Raw genomic sequence first — 20,008 nt, 5'->3', positions numbered from 1 at the left:
CTCATTACATGATGTTAATAACTATTATTGAATTTAAAAGCTACTATTATTTTTTATTCTTAAAACAATATAAACATATAACCTTGTTTACGGACAGAAATTTGTGAAAGCCTTGTCTCCTCTCCTTTTCTACTTCCTTCCCTTCCCCCCTCTTCCTCTCTCTCAATTTTCCTCCCTCCCTCCTTCTTCCTTCCATCACTCTCTTCCATCCTCCATTTCTTTCTTTGTTCCTTCCTTCCTCTCTTTCTAAATGAAAAAAAAAGTAGCATAGGCTAATTTCTTTACATTTGAGTAATTGATTCTAATACTCATTTTCCTTTTCCCTCCTAAAAGTTACTCTACAGCTCATTTCTGGCTCAGTGCACATTCAATGAGCCCAAGCACACTAGTGCTCCTGCGTGAGTGTGTGGAAGTTAAAGTCATATAGAACATCCCTGGAGGACAGTCCCACAGCCCCAGAGTAACTGCGACTGAAATGGGCTGATTCCCCAAAATGAAATTAGCCTATAAAAATGACGATACATTGAAAACGATTCTTACAAGTCTTTTAATAGTTTAACATCAAGAGGTAAGCTAGTTTATCTGTTTTAAGAGAAATGTCAATGCTAGACCATAAATGATGCTAGGGCAGGAGTTAATAATCTTATCTCTGCACCTAATACCATGTCTGGTACACGATGGTCCACAAAAAAACCTATTCATTCATTAAACATTTAATGGGGCTGGCAGCGGGCCAGATACTGTGTAGAAGCTGGGAGTACAACCATGAGAAAGAAAGACACAGACTCTGCTTTTATAGATATTAATAATTAGCAAGAAAGGCAGACATTTTAATAAACAGAAAAATAGTGATATATTTGATATTTCTGTGGATCTTGAGTTCAGTAGAAAGCTCTGTCCTGGAGATTTAGAAGTCATCAGTGACTAAGACCATGCAAATGGACTGAGTTGAGAAGGCAGGGAGCTTAAGGCTATCACCAAATTTATTAGTATAAGCTTAAGGTGATGAGCTAATTCAATTAGGCCCCGTATCCAAAAAAATTAATTCCCATCGGCCAAAGACATAAGGAGTGGCTTATTAGTGGAAAGTTCTATAAAATTACTGTTTCCATGCTGCAAAGTATGGCAAAGTACCATGAGTAGTTTGCCCTTGGCAAGTTCATTCTAATATTAGTACCACTTATTGAATCTCTACTTCAAAGGGCACAGGTTATTGGGAGTTTTCATTCTCAAGCACAGAATATACTCTCTACCAGTCATGAAAATCATTACAGACTAAAACACTGTTTTGAGTATCAGAGAACTAAGGATAGAGTAACCACTAAATCGTAGTAACAAATGATAATCATCACCCAAGAACTATCCTATCCATCACAAAACTTTAGTTGCAATAACCCCCTCCTGCATCCTCTCTAAGGAATCTTGCCAGAAGTTATGTGTCTTCAGCATTGTATGATTTATGCTGTGGAATGTTATCATGCCTTTGTTACAAACTACTTCATCAGCAATTGAATAACAGGCATTTATTGTCAACTTACCATGTGAGCAGTACTGCACTAGATCTTGCAGAAGGCACAAGAAGGTGACGGATACTCACTCTAAGTAAATTTTCCATCTATTGGAATATGTCAATAGACACTCACTAAATATTTATTGAAAGAACTTGCTGTGCTCACCTGTTGTTACCAAATTTTACTAATTTCAGATTTTCTACTGACATGTGAGCTAGTCTGTGAAATATTACCCAATTTGTAGTCCTTCAGCAGATTTTATTGTTCCTTTGTCTTTATCATCACATAATTTGGAATTTACATATTTTTGTGGGTTTTTTTGTGGCAGATATATCTAAGTTCAAAAGCATTAAAATGTGTTTATGCATGCACTTGTATCTTACCCTATCTCTTACATACACAGACAATTCAGAATCTTTTAGACTGGGGCTTGGCAATTTGTTTTACTACAAAGGGTCAGATGGTAAATATTTTAGGTTATATGAGCTACACAATCTCAGTAGCAACTATTCAACTCTGCCATTGTAGCATAAAAGCAGCCATAGACAATCTGAAAAAAAAAAGGGGGGAGTGGCTAGGTGCCAATAAAACTTTATTTACAAAAGCAGGCAGTGGGCTGGATGGATTTGACTTGCTGGAGTTTGCCAAATTCTGTTCTAAACTGTCAACTTTTTAAATTTATCATTGTACTTTCTCCACCAACAAGCATAATGTTATGGAAAGAGAAGTTGGGGAAAGAAAACGCTTTGAATCAATTCATAAATTTCTTTATGCGTACTGCAGAAGGTAATTGAAGTTGAAATTCACAGGAAAGGATCATGAAAATAGAAGGTCTTTAAAACAGTATGAATAGTGATACTGATGAGAGTAATGGGGAAAAGGGAAATTGCTTTCTTCCTTCTATATCTACCAGTAGTTTGCTCCATATAACTACAGAATATCCCAGTTAGAAATATCTTACAGAGGCCAAGCGCAGTGGCTCACGCCTGTAATCCCAGCACTTTGGGAAGCCAAGGTGGGCGGATCATGAGGTCAGGAGATCAAGACCATCCTGGCTAACATGATGAAACCCCGTCTCTACTAAAAATACAAAAAATTAGCCAGGCGTGGTGGCGGTCACCTGTAGTCCCAGCTGCTCGGGAGGCTGAGGCAGGAGAATGGCATGAACCCGGGAGGTGGAGCTTGCAGTGAGCCGAGATCGTGCCACTGCACTCCAGCCTGGGCCACAGAGCAAGACTCCATCTCAAAAAAAAAAAAAAAAAGAAATATCTTACAGAAACAAAGAGGAATAGGTATAAAGTTAGAGAACTATAGGTTGAAGAAGTTTGTTTTTGACAATACAGATGCAAAATTCATTGTATATATCTCACAGTTGTATTGCGTTACACAGTCATGAGCCACATAATAAAGTTTCAGTTAACCACAGATCATATATATACAGTGGTCCCACAGAATGTTGTAGCCATCATAACATCATAGAGCAATGCATTACTCATGTGTTTGTGGTGATGCTGGTATAAGCAAACCTAGTGCACTGCCAGTTGTATAAAAATATTTCACATGCAATTGTGTATGGTACATAATACTTGGTAATGATAGTAAACAACTATGTTACTGATTTATGTATTTACTATGCGATACTTTTTGTCATTACTTAAGAGTGTACTTCTTCTACTTATAAAAATAGCTGTAAAACAGCTTGAGGCAGGTCTTTCAGGATGTATTCCAAAAGAAATCATAGTTGCTATAGGAGATAACAGCTCCATGCACATTATTGCCCCTGAAGACCTTCCAGTCGGGAGATGTGGAGGTGGAAGACCTCCACGTTGATCATCCTGACCCTGTGTTAGCCTAGGCTAATTCGTGCATTTGTGCCTTTGTTTCTAACGAAAAGCTTTTAAGTAAAAAAATAAAATAAAATAAATTTAAAAATAGACAGGGTGCGGTGGCTCATGCCTGTAATCCCAGCACTTTCAGAGGCTGAGGCGGGTCAATCACTTGATGTCAGGAGTTCGAGACTAGCCTAACCAACATGGTGAAACCATATCTCTACTAAAAATACAAAAATTAACTGGGCATGGTGGCTTACACCTGTAGTCCTAGCTACTTGGGGGAGCTGAGGCAGGAGAATCTCTTGAACCCGGGAGACAGAGGTTGCAGTGAGCCGAGATTGTGCTACTGCACTCTAGCCTGGAGGACGGAGTGAGACTCTGTCTCAAAAAAAAAAAAAAAAAAGAAAAAATTAAATTTGAAAAAAGTATGTAGAATAAGGGTATAAAGAAAGAAAATATTTTTTCTACAGCTATACAATGTTTTTAAGCTTTTATTACAAAAAAGTTAAAAAAAAAATAAAAGTTTATAAAGTAAAAATATCCAAGCTAAAGGTACTTTATTATTGAATAAAAATATTTTTAAATAAATGTAGTGAAGCCTAAGTGTCCAGTGTTTATAAAGTATACAGTAGTATACAGTATTGTCCCAGGCCTTGATATTCACTAACCACTCTCTCGCTGACTCACTAAGAGCAACTGCCAGTCTTGCAAGCTGCATTCATGGTACATGCCCTGTACAGATGTGCCATTTTTTTGCCTTTTATATCATATTTTTACTGCACTTTGCCTATATTTAAATATGTTTAGATACACAAATACCATTGCACCATTGTGTTACAACTGACAATGTTCAATACAGTAACATACTGTACAGGTTTGCAACCTAAAAGCAATAGGCTATTCCATACATCCTAGGCATGTAGTAGACTATACCATCTAGGTTTGTGTAAGTGCCCTCTACGATGTTCATGGACGAAATAGCCTAGCAACCCATTTCTAAAAATGTATCCTTGTTGTTCAGGGATGTATGACTCTCTCTAGCTATCTCTTTGTGTGTGTGTGTATGTGTGTGTTTGTGTGTGTATGATAGATCATTGTATGACACATATACATATACACACATATATGGAAACATACAGAGTGAACAAGAGAAAGAGCAAGAGTGAAAATGTGTGAGAAACAGAGTGCTTATCATCCCTCAGCACTTTGCAAACATTATATAATTCATTTTCACAACAATGTGCATAAAGTCTATATTAAGGACTCTGGGGCTCGGACCAGCAAATAGGGAAACTCAGTTTCAAAAGTAAGTATCTCTAACCTCAGTGCACATGCTCTTCAGCCCCTTTGCCAAATTGCCTTCTACTCAGTGGATAAATGTCAGAAGCAGAAGTAATCAGAAGAGTCCAGAAAGACACTTGGAACAAATGAGACAGTGAGAAAGATGAGGTTTTTTTAGTTATGGGAAAGGGCCCTCAAGAGCCCTGCTTCCACTTGGGGATTTATCATATGGGGGAACAAGACATTATCTGTGATTGTACAGTGACATTCTGAGAAGCCCTTTGCAGTGGCTTTTCTGGTGGCGTTCTGTGCTAACTGGTTGAATAGCCACAGTTTTCTAATTCTTGACCCCCACACCACCAATCCAGACTTACTCCCAACCTCTATAGTTTCTACTGACATAATGAGGAAAGTATCCAGCATGAAGGGCATCCACCTTCCGCAAACACACTAATGGCTGATGGAAGGCAAGTCAATGAAAGGCTACTTCTAGAACATCTGCCTTGAGGTTGCAAATATCAACATGACTGATAACTGTTATGGGATGACTGAAGCTTAAATGAGGAGCTTTAGAGTGGAAATCTGCTTCAAAAATAAACTAGTAATTGTTTGAATGTTGGAATAAAACTGACAGCAGAATTTCAGTGATGCCTCAGTCACTGCACATGCAGCAGATGGTGTCTCTGTCAGCAAGGAGGGAACTTGGCAGAAAAGAAACTAAGAGAAAGAGGAATTGTCGGTTCTTGGAGCAGCATTGAGCCATCCAAGTAAAGTGGCTGAGAAATGCCTAGACATTCAGCACATTACTTTTAAAGTTACTGTGTGAGTACAAAAAATGGATAGGGATTATCTCTATCTCCATAGTCAGAAAACTGCCAATTTTGCAAGATGTTTTGTGGCCTACACATCAGTAACCCTTTCAGGAAGAAGCTTTGATTTGTTACATTGATTCTAAAGATTTTTATTTTTTCTCTTTTGGGATGCCTAAGTAGATACCACAAAATGGATTCCACAGTCATAAGAGAAAACGTATGTGGCCCAATTAAAGAAGCTAATCTCACATTTCCTGTCAAATCAGAAGTCCCAACTTTGTAGGATATAACCCATAAAATTAAAAAAAAAAAAATCAAAGAATCCTCAGTAACTCATGGTTCAGATTAGGCAGGGAATACAAGTTTATTTGTGTAAGTTGAAATTTAGCCTTTAAATTAAAAAGTGGTATATATTTAGTCTGACAGAAAACTTAACTAAGATAAATATTATGTGTGTGTATGTGTATGCATGTCTTGGCATCTTTATTTCCTCCAGAAGCTTCACAGTAGGAAGATATACAATTTGGGTAAATTACATTAAAGCATTGAGCTGGTAAACTTCCTAATTCCCCATCCCCATCTCATGACTATTTCCACCATCAACTGGGAATCCCAGCCATTGTAAGGTATCAGCAAGAACTATCGGTTTTTTAAATGCTGCACATTCTCATAAACGAGAACTAAACATTGGGTACACATGGACATAAAGATGGGAACGACAGACCCTGGGACCGCAAGAGAAAAAAGGGAGATGCAAGGGCAAGGGTTGAAAAACTACCCGTTGGGTATAATGCTCGCTACCTGGGTGAGGGGTTCAATCATACCCCAAACCTCAGCACCATGCAAAACATTGTTGTAACAATCCTGCACATGTACTGTCTAAATCTAAAATAAAGATTTAATTTTAAAAAAATGTATAAAAAAGATAAATGAGCCAACAAGTCATGGAAAGACATGAAGAAACATTAAATGCACATTGGTAAGTGAACAAAGCCAATTTGAAAAGGCTATGTTCTATATCAACCTATATAACATTCTGGAAAAGGCACAACTATAGAGACAGTAAAGGATAAATGGTTGCCTTGAGTTCAGGGGAGAGGAAGAGAAGACAGATGAATAGTTAAAGCTCAACAGATTTTTAGCACAGTGAAACTATTCTGTATGATACTTTAAGGGTGGATACATAACATTGTGCATTTCTCAAGACCCATAGAATTGTATAGCACAAAGTATGAACCCTAATGTAAGCTATGAACTTTAGTTAATAATGCATTGATATTGTCTCATCAACTATAACAAATGTACCGCACTAACACAAGATGTTAATAACAGGGGAAAGCACTGGAAGAAGGAGCGAGTTAAATGGCAACTCTCAGTTCTACTTGCTCAAGTCTTCTGTAAGCCTACAACTGTTCTAAAATTTTTAGAAAGAACTATACGTTTTGTGTCCACGTATGTTTTTGTAAATGCATCCCAACTCAACTTTATAAAGCTTTTTTTTTTTTTAGAATATGGATTTTTTAAAGTCAGCATTTAAAATTGTGATTATATACACAAAAAAGCAACAGTTATGAGTAAAAACCAAAGTTGTTATGATGGCTTTCAAGGTCCAACCTTATCTGATTCTCTTGCATGAATCTCCCTCTGTTCTCCCTGTTAATCACTCTACCTCAGCCACACAGTACCACTTGGTGTCTCAAACACATATTCATCCCACTCTTGCTTCAGACATGGCACTTACTATTCTTTAATCCTGGAAAAAACTCTCCCTCCAAAAATCTCACAGCTGTATTTAAAGGTCACATGCCAGAGAGCTGCCCCATATCACCCCACATAAAGGGCAACAGGCTTATCTCACTTCTTTACTATCTATCCCCTCATCCTATGGGGAAGACAGAATTCTAACATGGCGTCTGTGATCCCCACCCCTTTGTGTCCACGCCCTGCATAACTCACAGGAATGTGAATATGATGGACTTTACTTCCCTGATTAGATTATGCTAAAAGGCATAGTTGAGTTTAAGAAAGGGAGATTTTCTGTGAACTAATCATTTGAATCCTTTGACTCTCCATTTACAGGTCAGAGATAGGCGAAGTCAGAACTTCAAAGCAGCAGGGAGATTTTTCTGCTGGTCTTAGAGAAGCAATTGCCATGTTGTGGAGAGGACCACATGGCAGAAAATGGGGGGCAGATTCTAAGAGCTGACAACAGCCCCCTGGTAGATAGTCAGTAAAGAAACAGGGATCTTATTCCTACAAACATGAGAAACTGAATTCAGCCAATAAGCTAAATAAGCTTGGAGGAGGTCCTCAAGCCTCTGATGAGATAGCAGCCTTGAATGACACCCTGATTTTGGCTATGTGAGATCCTAAGTAGAGAATCCAGCTATACCAGGTAGGATTCCTGACCACAAGAAACTCTGAGATAGAAAATCTGTGTTATTTTTGAGCTTCTAAGTGGCAATTTCTAGAGAGGTGACAATTTATTACACCAAAATAGAAGATAAATAAAACCTTTTTTTTTTCCAAAGCACTTACCTCTACTAGGCATATCTTCGACCTGCTTCTTTATTTATTATCTGTCTCCCCTTACTGAAATGCATGCTCCATGAAGGCATAGTCTATATTAGTTTTGTTCACTCTGGTATCCTTACCTCCTAAAACAGAGTCTACAACATAATAGGCTCTTACTGAGTATTTAGTAAATAAATGAAGGAAACTTTGCACTTGGGGACAGTGGATGCTTTCTTCAAAGAAAAAAAAAAAAAAAAAAAAGGAGGCAGAATCCCTAGCGCTTAGTGACACTCAGTAAAAATGGGAGGGCCCCTTCCCAGAAGATTGGCTATTGTCTTGTTACACATTTCAGCGTCCCTGCTCTCTTCTCTTGCTGTCCATAGATATTAAGTTGAAACATATCTTTCCCAGAAATAAGACTCACCTATATCTCTAGAGCAGGTGTTGGGAAACAAATATGGCATCTACTGAAGGGCTCATAGGAGATCTCATGAACAAAATTGAACCCCTAACCACAATGTAAGTAAAAGCTACAATGAGATGCCACTTCACAAGCTTTGGGATGGCAACTGTTAAAAAAACAAAAACAAAAAACCCACAAGTGTTGGTGAGGATGTGCAGACATTGGAACACTTGCACACTGTTGGTAAAAATATTGTATGGTCATAACGTAAAACAGTATGGCAGTTCCTCACAAATATTAAAAATAGAATTATTTGATTTTGCAATCTCACTTGTAGATTTAAATCCAAAATAATCAAAAGTAGAGTCTTAAAGAGATATTTGCACACCCACGTTTATAGCAGCATTATTCACAATAGCTAAAATGTGGAAGCAACCTAACGGTCTATCAATGGGTGAATGGAGAAGTAAAATAATATTCCATTATTCATAAATGAAATACATTTCAGCCTTAAAGAAGAAGAAAGTTCAGATATACGCTACAATATAGATGAAGCTAGAGGATATCATATGATGAGAAAAAAGCCAATCATGAAAGGACAAACACTATCTGATTCCACTTATATGAGGTACTCAGAGTAGTCAAAAACATAGAGAAAAAAAGTAGAATAATAGTTACCAGGAACACAGGGGAGAGGAATGGGAGATTATTGTTTAATGGGTATAGAGTTTCAGGTTTGCAAGAGAAGAGTTCTGGACATGGATGGTGGTGATGGTTGCACAATATAAATGTATTTTATACTACCAAACTGTTTGTTTCAAGTTGGTTAAAATGATACATTTTATATGTATTTTACCACAATAAAAAATTGGAAAAAATTAACCCAACCATAAATTGTTAATTTTTTTTTTAAACCAGTAGCAAGAATGACACTTAAAACCAAAACCAAAAACAAAAACAAACAAACAAAAAACATACTCAGAGAACCAATATACTGATAGGAAATTCAAAGATAAAACCATTACAATTGGCAAATGGATATCTCATACAGATTAGGGAATTATCTACTCAAAAGATGAAACCTTAGAAACCTCAAGCACACAATATAATTGAAATGAATTTTTAAAATCAAAAAGAAGTACAATGTTAGAGTAGAGAGATGCATACCTATATAACTATAAAATTTTATTTTATCTCTAAGAAACTCACAGATTACACAGTCCCCCAAAATGTGCTGCTATAGAGGATTTGAATATAAGAAGAAACAAGACACAGATATACATAATCTATAATAGTTTGTTCCCTAAAAATAGGATACACATTCTCTCTTAGGAAATAACTTATTGACTAAAAATATGTCTTAGGTTACCAACAGGAAGAGTTCCTACAAGTCATTCTCAGGGGTCACAATGGAAAGAATATGGAAATACATAGAAGATCTCTTCCCTTCCCCTAAAAAATCTGATTTTCAACTAAATAAAATATAAAGAAGGAATTAATGAAAACAAAATTATGGAACACATACTTGAAAAAAGTACAATTTAATGAAGTTGAAAGTTAGTTTTCTTAAAAGTCCACTAAAATAGAGAAAAAAATATTTGAAATTACAGTCTTTGAAAGAAAAAAGAAGGCTGAAAGAAATCAACTTTAGGAAAAAAGAAAAAAGGCACCAAGAAGCCAACTTTAGGGGGAAATAACTATAGATAAAAGGGATGATTTAAAGGAAAATAAAAAGAAGGCAAGAAAGAAAAAAGGAAAATGATGTTTAACGTTAAGCTAATATATTAGACGATATTACTTGGAAAAAATATTCTTACCATCATTGACTCATAAAGGAAAATGAAAAGGAAGTCAAGCTTTACCTTTAAAAGTATCACTAAATCCAAATAGATTCAGGGTTGGCTTTCATTAAAGCTTTAATGAACATAATATCTACCTCACAGATACATACATATACTCATGCATACATACATATGTATTCCACAGTACGTCAATTCCTTGCCATTGTATTTCCATAAGAGAAATATACCACACATGAACCAGGAAGTACATACGATAATTTTTATTGAAGTTTTTTTTTGTTTTTGTTTTTGTTTTCTTTGAGACGGAGTCTCCCTCTATTGCCAGTCTAGAGTGCAGTGGTGCGATCTCGGCTCACTGCAACCCCTGTCTCCTGGGTTCAAGCGATTCTCCTGCCTCAGCCTCCTGAGTAGCTGGAACTACAGGCATGCACCACCACGCCCAGCTAATTTTTGTACTCTTAGAGAGAGATGGGGGTTCACCATGTTGGCCAGAATGGTCTCGATCTCTTGACCTCATGATCCGCCTGCCTCAGCCTCCCAAAGTGCTGGGATTACAGGCGTGAGCCACAGCACCTGGCCTGAAGTATTATTTTTAATAGCACAGAGTATACATAATCTAAATGTCAATGAGTTTGGAAAATTAAATAACTGCCTTCTATGGCAGAATATGTTAGCAATCAATTTGTCATCCCTTTCTTCTTCCTTATAAGCTGAACAGTTTTGTTTCAGAAGTATGTGAAGTCTCAATGATAAGTCATTATGGGTCTAATCCAATTAAAACTATTTGTTTCCCCTTTGCTGGATGTTCATGTCCCCACCCTCCCTTGCAACTAGTGTGGAATTGACCCAATTTTGGTGAGTAAGATGCAATGGGAAGTTTGTGGAAAGGTACTGAACTTTCTAATAAAATAAAAGGTATTTTGTCCTGGCCTCCTTGCTCTTGCTTGTAAATGCAGTATGAACAGAGCCTAGAGCCGAAGTAGTCAAAAAGCCTGAAGGAAAGTGCCAACATGTGAAGATGGTTAGGAAAGATAAAAAGAATATTGCTCCCTGAATAACATTGCCAAGCCACTGACCCAGCCCTGAACGTATTATCTTCGGTTATTGTGTTAGTGATATAACAAATGTCTATAGTGTTTGAGCCATAGGTAGAGGACGTTTGGCTGCTTTCAGATAGATGACTCCATTATACATTCTGTGGAGTATAATGTGGTTGTCAAAGGGAATCAGATAATCTGTATTTTCTGATATTTTGCTAATTGTATATATATTTATGCTAAAGGTATAAAATTACATATATATAAATGTACGTTATGAAAACATTTATGAGGATGTATATATCTCTATATATCGATATTTATATAAATGCTTAGAAAAATGTCTGAAAGTTTATACACCAAACTGATATTTGATAACAACTGTGTCTAAAGAGATGGAACAAATTGGAGATGAAGGTGCAGATGGGGATATATTCAATGTAATTATAATTTCTTGTATGACTAAAGGTAGATAAATCAAAAGTTAAGTGAAATAAAATAATTTCAAATAAAAACAGTGAAGAGTTGAAATATGCATTTTGTTGACTTCAAAGTCTTACCAAACTGCATGAAATGGTCAGAAACTCTGAATAAGTCATCAATGCAAAGTATTTTCAGGATCTATTCATATTTTAAATGTGTGGAGGGAGCCAGGCATGGTGGTTTATGCCTATAATCACAGCACTTTGGGAGGCCCAAACTGGAGAACTGCTTGGAAGCCAGGAGCCCGAGAGCAGCCTAGGCAGCAAAGCAAGACCCTATCTCTACAACAAAATTTTTAAAATTGTCACTCATGATAGTGTGTGCCTGTTTTCTGAGCAACTTGGGAGGCTGAGGCAGGAGGATCTCTTGAGCTCAAGAGTTTGAGGCTGCAGTGAGCCATGATCATGCTACTGCATTCCAGCCTGAATGACAGAGCAAGACTCCATCTTAAGAAACAAATAAATTTTAAAAATAAAATATTAAAAATATAAAATGTGTGGAGGGTATTGCGTGTGTGTATATATATCTATATCTATATCTATATACATGGAATATTTATACATTTTCAACTATCCTGTGGAAAATAAATTTATTTATGCTAAATAAACAAAGGCATGGACAAATACATCTCCTAACCATATAGAGGTATAAGGGAAACAGATGCTTTCATACACAGAAGGATTTATTTCTCCACAGATGTTGTCACAGAAGGTCTTATGTTGTCCTGTTGTTGTGGTAAGTACATCGTGAAAGAGAAGTACAGTGTTGCCTTAATTCATATACACTCTCCACAAAGCACAACACACAGTATTTTCCTGAATCCACCACAAGATAGCAGATGGTGATGCCACAAATTACAGAAAATTGTTAAGACATTACATGTTGAATACATTAGAACATTTATTCACAAGATTAATAATGGAGCTAGACAGACATTAGCAGATAGACAAGAGAAAAAGATATGTTTAAAAATGAGATTCAAATGAGATAGAAAAACAATATGATAAATCAGCAAAGTCTGACAATAACTTCGTGAAAACACAGGAAACTTTAATTTATACAGGACAGAATATAAGGTCTTTCTCTAGCTTTGTACCTCAGCACTGAGGACTAGATGTTTATTCAATATTTGCTGTACATCTCTATGTGCCAAAGATTGTGCTGGGTGCTTGGAACTCCAAAATGAAAAGGCACATACCTTCTTCTTATGAAATTACATCTAGTTGTTACAATCAAGTAATATTAGAGTACAGTGAAAAGAATTTTACTAAACACAAGTAAGGTAGAGAAAGTGGCCCAATTTGGGAAAAATTAACATTTTCAAAGGAATAAAAAAGTAAAGAGGTGATATAGGACAAATATGGTGGTATGGGGAACAATTAGCCATGTTTAGGGAACTGAGATAAATCAGGTTTGTCTGATGCACAAGCGAGAAGGAGGCATGATGAGTTCTGTATGTTGCTAGAGCCAAACTCAGAAAAGGCTGAAAATGCAAATCAAAGTGTTGTCCTGTGTCCTCAGATGTTAGGATGTAATTGCACTGACATGGTGAGACTTACATTTTGAAAAGTTTAGACTTGCATGTTACTCCAGCATGGCTGGAGAAGAGGAACTGAAGAAGGACTAACTGGAGACATGGAGACAATTTAAAAAGCTGTTGCAATAATCTGTGCAAGCAATGATGACAGCTTGATTTCATGCATATGTCAAGTGCTTAAAAAACATTTGGTGAATAAAATAATTTGAATGACACTGCTACCATATTCACTTTAAGGTAAGGAAAGGGGAGAAGAAAATAAAGAAGAAAGGAGAGAAGAGAGAAAGGAGGAAAGACACATAAAAAGAGAAAGAGAGCCTGTCCATGGCATAGCCATTATAATGTTTATTTCATTGGAAAGGTAAGCAAATAAATTTTGTAGCAGAAGCTGCTAGCCATTAGGCAAATCTAAGTATTTAAGTTCCACTGAGATCCTAACGGAAGATATAAGAGGGAAGATTGCTAAATGAAAATGTAAGAGATATTGTACCTGAAAACTCCATCTCTTTACTAATGAGTAGGAGAAGATATGTGCTAGATGTACCAAAAAAGGAATGGATTCTGAACATTGTAAAAAAGTGATCATGATCCAGCTCATGGAAAGCTCTGAAGTGAGGAAAACAAAGAGTGTACTGCAAACCCTACAACACTCAAAGGAAATACTCTCTCTCCTGAAAGCAACAGTTAAACTAATTGCAAAGAACTTCGGGTCTTGCACTCGAATTAAATATTCATAGAACTCCATTTATGTGCTGCATTTAGAAGTTAAGAGACTTTAAAAACCCTTCTGCATTCCCAATAGTCAGCTAATCCATTAGAAATGTGATACCCACTCTAACCCACAGAAACAGAGTGCCAGCCCAGGCGGCCAGCTGAGCTTCGGAGCTTTTTCAAGAGCTGCAGGCAGGGGCTTGAAGATGCTAAGTCATTCTGGCAGCAAATCCCTGGCCGTTCTCACAAGTGAGGTTTATCACCAGCAGTTAAGTAAAAGAGAGGGATATACTAAGAGGAATTATGTTAAGGGGGAGGGCAATGTTTCATGGTGACAAACACATTATTTTCTTATTTGGTAATGGCAACTGATTCATATGCAGTCTAGGGGAAAAAAAGATCTAATATGCAAGAAATTTAAATATTTAGGTCTAACTTGATTATAAATGTGGTTACACAAGATGATCGGATGTTATATAGACAGGTGCTTCTTTCCCATATTACCCATTTCACATTTTGTTAAAGATCATTAAACTACAGGCCTGTGGGCCATGTTCAGACTGCCACCTGTTATTGTAAATAAAGGTTTATTGAAACACAGCATATCCATTCATTTTGTATTATTGAGTAGTTTCAACAGAGATGGCATGGCCCACACAACCAAAAATATTTACAATTTGACACTTTCAAGAGAAGTCGCTGATGCTTGCTTTAAAAGATATCAATGATATATACAAAGTTCAAATCTTTGCTTGCACTAAGACACATGTGGCTTCACTGTACTTAAATGTATTAATGAAAACGTCTACACACATATATTAGGAAGGTAAAATTGATGACTAAACCATTCAAGAGAATTCAAAATTCAGTGAAGTTTCTTGCAACCTGCTTTGTCGGAAAGGGCACAAATGGAACAAGGTTTTTCATCATCACAACGTAACCGTTACTGAGTAACAGTGTTTTCTATCCTGTCTCCTTGAATATCCTACCACTTGTCAGCATTTTCACAACTTACTGGTAGAAACCACATTTTACTCTCATGATTCCTTCTACCCAAAGGGGGTGGGGTAAAATAATTCATGGGTACAAAAGAAATTGCTTAGGTTAAATCTGTTTGTTATATACCAGATGGATTGGAGAGCTTGATGGAAACAATCCTTCGGAACCTGTCTCGCTATCCTCTCAATGCTTTATTATTTATTCAGAGTAAATCTTCCATGGCACATAAGAAATACATATGTTGCTTCATTTATTATTTACCTGACATGTTGTTAGCAACTAGAGTTGGAAACCAGTCAGAGCACAATTTCTTAAGGAAAGACCAAGCAAAGGGAGCAGAAGAATCAGGCCAACATGGTCACTAGGTACACAATTCGTACTGGAGTTTTCCAACTCAGATCCCTTTGGGAATAAGATGAGGTAGAAATCAATAAATAGAAACACTGGGGTTCACTGTACATATGGATCTTTCCTGGCATGGCAGAATGAAAGGGAACAGGACTGAATAGGGAAGCCAACCACATTCTCCCTAGGAAAGGAAGAAGTGCTCAAAGAAATATGTGTGCCTTTGCACCTCTGGAGAGCCAATTTTTTAGATAATCTGACAAGAGCTAGCTCAGTCATCTCTTAGGCAGTGGGAATGTAACTTTTTATAAAAAGTAAACTTATTTAACCTAAACTTACTTTTCTTTAATTACAAACAGATCACATATCACATTTCCAAGCTTGGTTCAGTGTGGCATTTATTGAGCTCTACTGTATGCTAGGCTCTGTGGTTCCAAAGATGAATAAAGCATGGAGCCTGCTCTTGATAAGTTCATCTTTTAGTAGAAAAGGAAGATATTACAAAATATGTAATATATATTCAATAGCTCAATATATTAAATACATATATACACACACATATATTTCTCAGGTTATTTCAAAATAATATAGTAAGAGCTAAGAAAAGGTATATAAACCATAATCCTGTCTTTTAATAATTTTGCTAAGCAGGTAATACAAAATAAATGAGTTAAAGATATACATTAAAATAATGCTTTTAACCATTTTTTGTTTTCAGCCTGAATATTAACAAGACCAAAAATAAAAATTCACTGGTGCCTCATGAACAGTTTTCAAGAAAAGATGACTCTCTCTTGACTATTCTTCCTAGAGGGCCTAATGTATTAAAAGCTCCTAGAAGATAAGGAATGTGTGTTGAGCATCCTTGTAATTCCTATAACACCCTTGCAGCACATTAAGTGAGGAAAAGGAGACACTCAAGGTTCCACAGTGAAAGAAGGACAAAACACTGGTCCATTTCTCAAGACTTTCAGCTTTTCATTATATCATCTTCAGGGCCAACCTCGATGGTTTGGGAGACTAATCAAATTTCAAGTGATGGTTTCCACATGCCAGCACTTCTGACAGCTCATACTCATAGAGCATCTATGCTTGGTTTTGCTCAACTTCCCCTGCAAGAGGAAGAAGTGGTTTCCACGCTGCGGTTACCTAAGCCTGCAAAGAACCAATAGCTCCTCACCACAGGTTATTCCAGTGTCTAACCCAAACAAATGCCCTGGATTTTTGTTACAACTTCTCTCATTAAAGTTTAGTGTTGTCTTTTCCTTTTTAGTTTTATTTTAATAAAAGAGGGACAAGGGATTGTGCTGTAAGGCACATTTCCAGTTGTAAATATTTTTAGCAACTCCCTAACATTTTTCTCTCCCTTCTTTTCCCTTTCCTTCCCTTCCTGCCCTCCCTTTTTTCTTTATCTTATTGTGTGTGCACACACACATGTGGGCTTGAAAAAAAATCAATGTTCTCCCAGTGGATTTATTTCTGAGCAGACAGTTTCATTCTTTTAGTCTTTGGGTCTACACAATAAGAACTAAAATGGAAAGGTGAAGATAATCAGGAGAGGAAAAAAGTGAAATGTAAAAATATGAGCAAAGCTAATTTAAAAATTACATAGAGTGTTATCAATATGACATGAATTTGTCAAGTTTTAAACATGATGCTAACACAGTGCCTTTCGAGCAGTTCAGGCACACAAAATGATCTCTCCAAGTTTATGGATGCACAGCATTAATTTTATAACTTGTTCCTGCTAGTCACTTCTACAATTTTTAAAAATCATCTGAATCTTCTTCAATAGAAAATAAAAATGTGGACCCAAGAACCTGGGGTGAAAAGTTCAATATGGAAAATATCTTATTTGTCACTGCTCTTAGCATGCTTACGGGGTGATTTTCTTTAACCTGACAATTAATTAACTTTATTAAGAGTGAATCATATTTATATTTTTCTCACCTAGGTAAATACTTGCTTTTGAAAATCACATATGTAAACAAACTATTCAGACACCTTCCAAAAATGTTTTTCAAATTTCATTCCATTGGTCTATACGTAGAATATTCTTGAACATTTTCTTCTGTAATTTAATAACTATATTAGAAGTTATGACCTAAACTCTTGCTACAAGCTCTGCTCTAGGAAGAGTAGAAACTGGGAACTTCGGCACGATTTGGATTTTATAATAATGAATTAGACTGCTACGAAATGTGAATTTGTTTCAAAATAGTATGGTAATAATATGAGCAGAAAGCTCATAATGAAAAAGCCATATTTTGCAGGTCATTTCCCGATGAATGAATCAGGTACTAGGTAAGTGGTTAAAGCTCAATTCATAAATTTTGAAGGAATGAAGAAGCATCCAGGCAACAAAGGAGCCCCACAGCAGAGCTGTTGGTCCAGTGATTCTCAACTGGGGATGATTTTGACCTCCAGGGCACATTTGGCAATGTCTGGAGACATTTGTGATTGTCACAACTCGAGGGGGGATGCTACTGGCATCTAGTGGAAACCAGGGATCCTGCTTTACTCAGGACAGCGCCCTGCAACAAAGAATCCTCTGTCTTAAAATGTCAATTATGCTGAGGTTGAGAAACCTTGTGCTAGCCTCATGATCCATAATCTTTGCAAGTTGCTACACTCTGATTTCAAAACACACTTCTAAACATGCTCTATGGCATGTATTCATCTTATAAATGGAAATAAACAAAAATTTATTTTCTTTTTAGTATTTCAGCAACACCCCTTAACATCACCAGGCCACCATTGGCTGTTGTACACCAGGACTGTGGATTAATGATCTTAACTCAGAGCTAACCCAGTTAAATAGACATACTTCGGCATATCTTAAAGAATTTAGAAGGATAGTATTTTATTTCTCATGCATCTGCCAACTCCACAGAAGTCTTTACAAAAAAACAAACTGAAAGTTTAGAATATAAGGTCATAATCGCTGTATATATATATATATATAAAATAATTGTATATAGTTTTTCACCTTTAAATAGAGAAAGAACATTTTATAGAGGAAAAACAGTCTTTGACTTTTGATCTTATATTCTTGTGAAATTTCCCATGTTCAAGTCAGGAGTTGAAATAACATATTAGGTTTACTAAGTGCTACTTAATTTTAGCTCTGTAAAGTCAAGAGGACAGCAATGGGCCAGGAAATATATTCCCAATGTCAGCTATCTATTGCAGGACTGCTCAGAGCCCTTAATATATTAATGTGTCCTATGTATCTCCAGTGGCAGACCATACCCCATAGGGTCTTCTGAACTAATTTCACTACAGAGCCCTTTATTTGGTTGCATTTTATAAAATTGGAGTTCCACAGGGCATATTTGGAAAGCACTGGAATGGTAAACCTGGCCTCTTCCCAATGAACTCTCCCTCCATGCGGAATAAAAGCAATGGCCGTAGCCAGCTTACCTGATGGATCTATTAGCTAGCTTGTCTCTCATTTAACTGGACCCAAGGCAAGCCCATGGAAATGCAGTTCATCAGCTTGTTCTAATGGATTTGGATTGTTCTCATTCTTTAAGAGCCTAAACCCTTCCAGAGCTAAGTACTCACATTCTATAGAATATAAAGCACTGTAGATACCTGTGAAGTGGTGGATTTTCTATTTCCTTTCTTATTAAAAAAACATTTCCAGTGTATTGCTTAATATATACTTAAAGCAGTGATGCCACAGAAAACACAAGGATACATGTTCTAGCTTTCAAAACAGCATTGTTTTCCCAACGCCAAAAGACCAGGGAAGTTTATGTAAAAACCCCCATGCACAGACAAGTATAAATATGAGTGCAATAATGATATTTTCAGTGTTCAGAAGAGACTGTCATTAACTAGGATGGATTCTGTATCCCTGAATTAATCATAAATATTTTTCTGAATATGTTATCCTTCACTTATATAATACCATTTATCCACTGTACAAAGGATATATGCTGTCAGGCACATTTTCAGTTACAGTGAAGGTTATATTTTGATTCACCAATATTCTCTTCCCTAGATCTTCTTATCAAGAGCAAGCATTTACTGGGCTGCTGTTCACATTTTGAAGTTAGGTCTATTGCTGTGAAGAATTGGTGTATAGTAGATTTGAACCAATAACTTCAAGATTATTATTGGTTGAATGAACCATCCACATATAGGGATGTAATTTCTTTGTACTGTATGGCATCTTTTAAAAAATGGCAAAATTGTTTTTTATTCTGATTTGGACACAGAAAAATAAAACACACTAAAAATATGAGGCAACACCAAAGGACAAGTAGGAGGAGCAATGGAATTATATCCAATTCAAAATTTTTTCTGTTTGGACACAATACAAAACTACTGAAATTGGAACACATAGATGATCTCTTCTTTCAAATAACTTATTCGTATTTATTTTTCCATTTCACCAATTATGAAATTGTCTCCATTTTAGGTGCTCTCTTTCTTCCTTCTTTTCTCCACATCCTCTTTCCCCATTCATGCATTCATTCAGTCAACATTGTTTGAACACCGTCATTCATTCTACTAGAAGTGTAGTGTAGTGGCACTAAAATATCACTAGAAAGGATATTAGAGGACAGTGGAAATGGGTCTGATCTATAAAAGACGACAGCAGAAAATATGAATGAGGGGGAGACCAAACTAAGCACTTCAGGATGACAAGATATGCTGAGGCTTAATAAATATTTTCAGTGTTTAAAACCCCCCATTTCATATAATTCAGGTGTCAGCAAACTACAGCCCA

The 20,008-nt window shown here is 36.5% G+C and overlaps 1 protein-coding gene across 10 annotated transcripts in view; it reads right to left on the bottom strand.

Moving 5' to 3' along the window:
• RBMS3 (RNA binding motif single stranded interacting protein 3) overlaps positions 1 to 20,008 on the bottom strand; it is a 1,471,465-nt gene that overhangs the window by 869,282 nt on the left and 582,175 nt on the right. The gene's annotated exons all lie outside the window — the stretch shown is intronic.

This window comes from Pan troglodytes, chromosome 2 (assembly GCF_028858775.2).
Source record: "Pan troglodytes isolate AG18354 chromosome 2, NHGRI_mPanTro3-v2.0_pri, whole genome shotgun sequence".
NCBI classification, from domain to species: Eukaryota; Metazoa; Chordata; class Mammalia; order Primates; family Hominidae; genus Pan; species Pan troglodytes.
The sequence above is the reverse complement of the archived record's forward strand: the minus strand, read 5'-3'. Positions and strand labels throughout refer to the sequence as shown.